Genomic DNA, 7,116 nt, shown 5'->3' on the forward strand with positions numbered 1-7,116 from the left:
AGACATAGATGTTGAAAATTCACCAGCTACGGCAGCAGCAAATCTCAGCGAATTTTAAGGTGACAATGAGAATGTGACACATATGAACATATGAAAAGTGCTGATGATAATGAAGAACTCCCACATGAATCAGAGCCGAATGCAGGAGGCGACTTTGATCAACCTCTGGTGCCTACTTATTAAGGACTTAAGCTCAAAACTGGCCAAGCGGTTACCTACGAAGTGATCAACGTTACACTGGAACTGTCCTGAGCAAGGCTGGAAAAGCTACTGGAAAACACAAAGACGGGTACAACTTGCAATTCAGCCAGCCTCCTGTGGATGTTAGCATGACAGGATCAGTCAATCTTGGAGCAACGGATGATGTACATGCATTTCCATCAGAGCAGGCCGTAGCATGTGCTAACAACGCGAATGTGTTAGTAGTGCATTAGGACATTTTTCTTGTGGCTAAACATGGGGATATCTTAATTTGGAAGAAAAATAATGCATTTTCCACAAGTCATCCCTTAGTTAAAAACTGCCTTCCAGGTTGGTAGGGAAGAGAACAGCAACTTCAGCTATATAGGAATAGCAATACATTCTGTGCAGAATGAGATACAGGTACAACAAAAGACTTCCATTAAAAATCTGCAAAGTATCCCCATTGATCCCACCAGAGCAACACATGTAGCACCACTGACTGAACAATGAAATAGACATACTCAAATCAAAGATAGGACAAATATTATGGGTAGCAAGTCAGAGAAGACCAGATATGTGTGATGTTTCTATCTAGGCATCTTACACTAAACATGCCACGGTTCAAACTCTACATGGTGCAAACACGCTCATTAGGACACTTCAATTTGTGATTTCAGCACCTGGATAAAAACAGCTCCCTAACACTTGTAGTGTTCAGTGATTGCTCCATGGGAAACCTCTCTGATGGTGGGGTTCACTGTGGGCATTTCATCATGCTTATGGGTGAAAATGGAAAGTTCTCACCGATATCATGGCAGTCAAAATGGATCAGAAGAGTTGTGCGGAGTAGTTTGGCTGGGGGAAACGTTAGCTCTTGCAGTGAAGGTGTTTGCTAACTTAAACTGTAAATGTTACTCTAGTTCTGAATTTTCTGTACTGTATTTTTGTTTGACTGTATGTTCTATATGACACCTATATCTTTGTTAATGCAGCACTAAAAAAAGAGAGGGGGTTTAGAGAAAACTCGTGTTTCCTTCCATCGAACACGCTCAAGCCAGACTTACAACAAAGAACATCCACTCTCGCATCTCACATCCAAAAACTCGTACACATTCACGTTAAGAATAACATAACAGCGGCAACAGCCAAATGGCGTCTCGATAACTTATAAACTATGTTACATGCATTCGTAGCACAAGCAGACACACAGTCAAAGTAAAAAAAAAAAACACACACACGTAAAGTGTGGTGATTAGTGAAATAAATAAAATATAAAAACTATATGGGACAATGTCATTGCTGTCTAAGGGACCGGCGAAAGGTATGTAAAACACAGCCAGCCACCTAAAAATGCAGCAAGTTGGGAGAATTGGGAGCAAGGAAGTTCTGGAAAGTGAATTGAATTGTTTACAGCTGTTGAACTGACAACCAAGAAAACATTCAGCGGTCAACACAACCGTTGGTAACCATATTTAATATTCAATTGAATTTACTGTATCTTGAAAGTGATGGGCAAATCATTGTCCTAGATTTTTTTTATTTACGTTCTCCACAATGTCCCAACTTCACAGCTCTGTAGTTGAAGATTGCGCTGCAGATCAGGGAATGACGGTTCGTAGTTTTGCAATAATGATTGACATGGGGCCATCCAATGATTGCACAAACATTGCTTGAAAAGCTAACTAGACAGACTGCAGATTTGGGTTGGTCAGTATTACGCTTTGATGAACTCGTCCTCAAGCTATTTTTAATGTGGGGTGTTTTTAGGCATTTTCTGTGATGAGTGTGAACAATTAATGGTGTGATGAGCATTGCTTAAAGTTTTGGCAGGCCCATTTGTTGATCTTTTAGAAAATATACCACCATTGAAATGACGACCGCATTCTCTGGAAAACTATAGTCATTATTTCAGCAGCAGTGCAACATCACTGGGGCATTGTGGTCTTGTCAATCACAGAAAAGAAAAACTGTTCAATTTTCTTACTCTACTCCTAATTTAGTGACTATTGTGTTGAAACCTGGAGCATTGTGACATTGACATAGCCATTGCAATGAGCGAATGGGTCAGATCCATTTGTAGGTTTTTATTTCCCCCTTGACACCTAATATTGCCTTGGTTGTTACATTATGACTAATTGTGCATTGGCTTTGTAACCCAGAGAGCTGATGACATGCTTTTTGACTCACGGATGTGAGATGGTCATGGAACAATAGGTGGGAGTGTAGCCAGACTGTTGAAAAAGGCTGTTATCTCATCTGAAAATTTCAATGCTGTCACTAATTCTTTGTTAAGGCATCCGTACGAAAAAGAAAGTGGTCCTCAAAGTCATAACATGTAAAACGGAGGCCTTCCATGTTGGTCTCATCAAATAATCAGAGTTAGCTATTCAGTTGTACAAATCATTGTACAGTTTGGTGCAATAAACACAGACCTGATTTGGGTTTCCCCCAAAGCAGTTTTTATGCATATAATGCACGATACAGTGCTGTGTGCCGACATCTTTTTATAGCATAGCGTACGACTTGTAAAATCATAAGAGAGTATCATGTATTATAGACTCAAATAAAAACTTTATTCCACTTGACCGCTCTCATTGGTCCATATTATACTGTACAGGGACTTGTGGTCAGGGGAGTCAGGGGAAGAGTAAAAAGCAAAGCAAAGAAATATTAATTACAATAATTTATTTTTCCACTTAAGTTCTCATCACGTGTGTGCATTTCTTGTTCAAATACAGAAAATGTGGCAGCACGCAGCCAACCTCACCTCAGATTGCGCAACCTCCCACTAAACAAGAAGAAGTAGCACAATGGAACAGCACTATCTATTGGTAAAATCACACTCCTATTACTATGTTTTCAGGAACTAATATGCATTCTGATATTTAATCGCCAGGTTATTACATTTAATGTGTGCTAAATATTTATTTGACTGATCACATTAAACCGCAGATACACTGAGGGAAAAATACAGTATTCTGCCTCCACACTGTCTCTGTGACTTTGGGATCCACAATGACCCATGTTTTTGCCGCAGTGACCATCAAAGCTGCATTCCACTTGGCCATCCGGTACCTGTTAACTGCCTCTGGAGTGCCACAGGCCAAAAAGGCCGAACAGGAGTCTTTCTTCAGCTTGACAACATCCTCGACCGCCGGTGTCCATCAGTGAGTTCGGGGATTGCGACCAAGACAGGCATCAGCTGGGGTTGGCCGCTACAACGATGACATGATCACAAAGTCGATCATCGAGCTGCGGTCAAGGTGTCCTGGTGCCAAGTGCTCATATGGACGCCCTTACGTTTGAACAAGGTGTTCGATATGGCCAATCCATTATGAGGACAGAAGTCCAGTAACAGAACATCCCTTGGATTCTGATCAGGGTTTAGGGTCCTCCTCATCACACGTTTCCAGGTCTCACTGTCATGTCCACATCCACTTGAGCAGTGAAATCCATCAGCAGAACGTGGCGGCCAGGGCTCAGAGGTAGAGCGAGTTGTCCAGTAAACGGAAGATCCACTGTTAGAGTCCCGCTCTGTCCGAGCATGTGTCGTTGTCTTTGTGCAAAACACTCCACTCACCTTGCCTCAAAAATGAGATTCAGAATTACCATTTATTGCTCAAGTATGCAAAAAAACACAAAGAATTTGTCTCCGGCAGTATGAGCGTCACTAGTATTACAGTAACATGTAACTCCGATAAACAAAGACATGACATATGAATATAGAAAGTATTCCGTGTGTACCATTGTGCAGTAGTACCATCCACTAACAGCTGTCAACAATTTGACGGGACATAAGAGCAGAGATAAAGTGATCAGTGATGCGATACTTACAATACAGTGACCACTATCAGTTCATGTAATGCAACTTTGGGTGTGCAATTATGCAGAAAGTTTTTAAAATATTAGTGCTGTGGAATATGATCAATGACAGTCGTTTAGGTATGTAGAGAGCTGAAGCTACAATGATCCGTGCAGTAATAATGCCTCACAGGGGTGTGCAAAATTGCATGCTACAACAGAATTTGAATCAAATGTTTAGGGAGTTACTGTCAAGAGGGAAGAAGCTGTTTGAATGTCTGCCGGTTTGGGTATGCATGGTTTGATAGCACTGACTTGAAGGGAGGAGCTGGAAGAGTTGGTGGGTGCAGCAGAATTTTTTTTTTCCCCAAGACTTCCATTTTTTCCAATTTTCCATGCCCTTGTCTTGGTTTGTGAAGTGTGAAAGTCCTCAAGAGTTGGTAGCGGGGTACCATGTTTTTTACGGAGACTCCTAGCCGTCTTTGACGAGGCAAAGAGTGTGGTGTCCTCTCCGAACTTCAGGTGTTTGACAGATGGGAGTGTTGAGGTGGAGTTGTTCGTGTAGAGCAGGGATGTCAAACTCAATTGCACAAGGAGCCAAAATTCAAAACACACTTAAGGTCGCCGGAAAACCAGGATAAACATTTATTGAACACACTTAAACTTAATATTTTTGGAACATAAATATGTATAAAAACAGACAAGAATATTAAATGTAAACCTTAAATCACTTATACAGTATTTATTATTTTGCTCTAAATAAAAAATATCTTGTTAAATTATACAACTTAGAACTTAACGTAAACAACTTAACATTAAAATAGCATTCAAATTCCTTTGCTCCTATGTCAATGTATATATTAAAAAAAAAAACTAAAATATCCCAAAAGATTTTGCTCTCCTTAATATATCTCCTGTCAAAAGTAGAAATATGAAAATGCTAGAAAACCTGGAAATATACATAAAATATGTACTTTTCAGAAATAACAATTCTAATCATTTTGTTTTCTTTGCTGTTATGACTCTGATTTGATCATTTGCTCTGATCTCAGGGGGACACCTGGCATCTTTCTTTTCCGGCAACAAGTTGGTTTATGTTTGGTGTGAAGTCCTGTTTGTGGAGATTCTTAGGACTGCAGGTGAGACGACTTCTGTGTGTTGTTTTGTTAATCTTCATCACTGAGAAGAGCTTCTCACACAGATATGTGCTCCCAAACATGCACAAGGTTCGAGCCGCATGAAGCCGGAGCTGGGGCATTGCTGCAGGGATAGAGTGGATGAACTGTGCGGGCCCTGCAGTGTCATACTTTGTCTTCAGTGACCCATTACACTGCAGCTCAATCAGTTCCATCTGAATCTGCGCAGGTGCAGTATCAACATCAACGGCAAATGGGTTGCGAAGCAACTCAAAACTTTTTTTTTGTGCTTCAAAGTCACTAAACCGCCGTGCAAACTCAGCGCGTAGTGTGCTCAGTTTGTCGGCAAAGTGCGTATTGGGGAACACGCTGCCTTGGCTCAACATCACTTGGCAACAGGGAAAGTGAGGCATGTCGCATTGTTGCATTTGTGTCTCCCATAAAAGCAGCTTCACTTGAAACGCCTTCACCGCGTCATACATGTCAGTGATTATGCGGTCACATCCCTGGAGCTGCAGATTTAAGGCGTTAAGATGAGCTGTTACGTCAGCCAGGAATGCCAACTCGCACTTCGACTTTTCATCTCTCAAAACGGTGGAGTCTTTTCCTTTACTGTCCATGAACTGACAGATTTCGTTGCTGAGCTCAAAAACTCTGTTGAGAACTTTTCCCCGACTTAGCCAACGCACCTCTGTATGATCAGGAATGTCGACAAATTCTGAATCTATCTCCCGCATAAAGGACCAAAACTGCCGATGATTTAACCCTTTAGCCCGGATAAAGTTTACAGTTTGCGTTACAGTGATCATTACATGGTCCATTTTCAGGACTTTGCCACATAGTGCTTCCTGGTGTATGATGCAGTGATATGCTCTTAACTCACTCGTGCAGTTCTCCTCCTGCATCTTCACTCGCATCCTTCCCACTAGTCCACATTTTTCACTGCACATAGCTGGTGCTCCATCAGTTGTAAGTCCAACAAGTTTGTCCCAGGGCAGTTTCATGTCGGCTACACTTTGACATACGTTTTCAAAAATTTCTTTTCCAGTCGTTGTCCCGTGCATCGATTTAATGTCCATTCGTTCCTCTGTTACGCGCAAATTGAAGTCCACTCCACGGATGAAGATAGCCAGTTGTGCTGTATCAGTCATGTCAGTGCTTTCATCCACAGCAAGAGAGTAGGCAATGAAGTATTTGCTTCTTTCACTCAACTGTGCTCTTAAATCAGTTGCCATCTCACAAATTCGATCAGGAACCGTATTTCTACTCAGGCTTATATTTGCCAGCATCTGGTTTTTGTCTGGACATCGAACACCTTGATCATGCAGCTCTTCAGAAATTCTCCCTCCGTAAATGGTCGGGCTGATTTGGCAATCTCCTCTGCCACGATAAAACTTGCTTTCACAGCAGCTTCACTTTGAGATTTTGCACGGGTAAAAAACGTCTGCTGGAGTGTCAGTTTCTTCTTTAACTTTTCTGCTTTCTGTTTCTTCTGCTTTCAGGTTACCCTTATGTTTTGTCTCGAAGTGCCGTCTTAGATTGAAATCTTTAATGACAGCCACATTAGCACCACAAATGAGACACACGGGTTTACCTGCAATGTTAGTAAACATATACTCAGCTTCCCATCGGTTATTAAAGGCTCTGTTTTCAGAATCAACTTTTCTCTTCGCCATTGTGAGGGGTATCTTCGGCTATCGGCGCGATATCTTGTAATAGCAAGACTGAATAGACGCGGGAGATAAGCCGCAAGGCAGCCGAAGCGTTGTATTGTGGGATGTGTAGTTCTCTGCAGTATTGTGTTTTCAGCGTGGCAAAAAAGGTATACCCTCAACGTCATATATGAAGGAATAGGCACAGTGACTAAAACGTCAGAATATGACGTCCAGGGATGAGACGGCGTTGTTCATATCGACGGGCCATTAATAACAATAATGTAAAATGGTCTTGCGGGCCGGATATGATTACACGACGGGCCAGACGTGGCCCGCGGGCC

At 41.8% G+C, this 7,116-nt stretch overlaps 1 pseudogene; it reads right to left on the reverse strand.

The window, feature by feature from the left end:
- Nucleotides 1–5,032: 5,032 nt before the first annotated feature.
- On the reverse strand, nt 5,033–6,796 carry LOC148340748 (general transcription factor II-I repeat domain-containing protein 2A pseudogene; annotated as a pseudogene).
- Nucleotides 6,797–7,116: the final 320 nt, after the last annotated feature.

The sequence above is a fragment of the Idiotropiscis lumnitzeri genome, chromosome 3 (assembly GCF_059441095.1).
Source record: "Idiotropiscis lumnitzeri isolate Australia: NSW breed Sydney's pygmy pipehorse chromosome 3, RoL_Ilum_1.0, whole genome shotgun sequence".
Classification (NCBI taxonomy): domain Eukaryota; kingdom Metazoa; phylum Chordata; class Actinopteri; order Syngnathiformes; family Syngnathidae; genus Idiotropiscis; species Idiotropiscis lumnitzeri.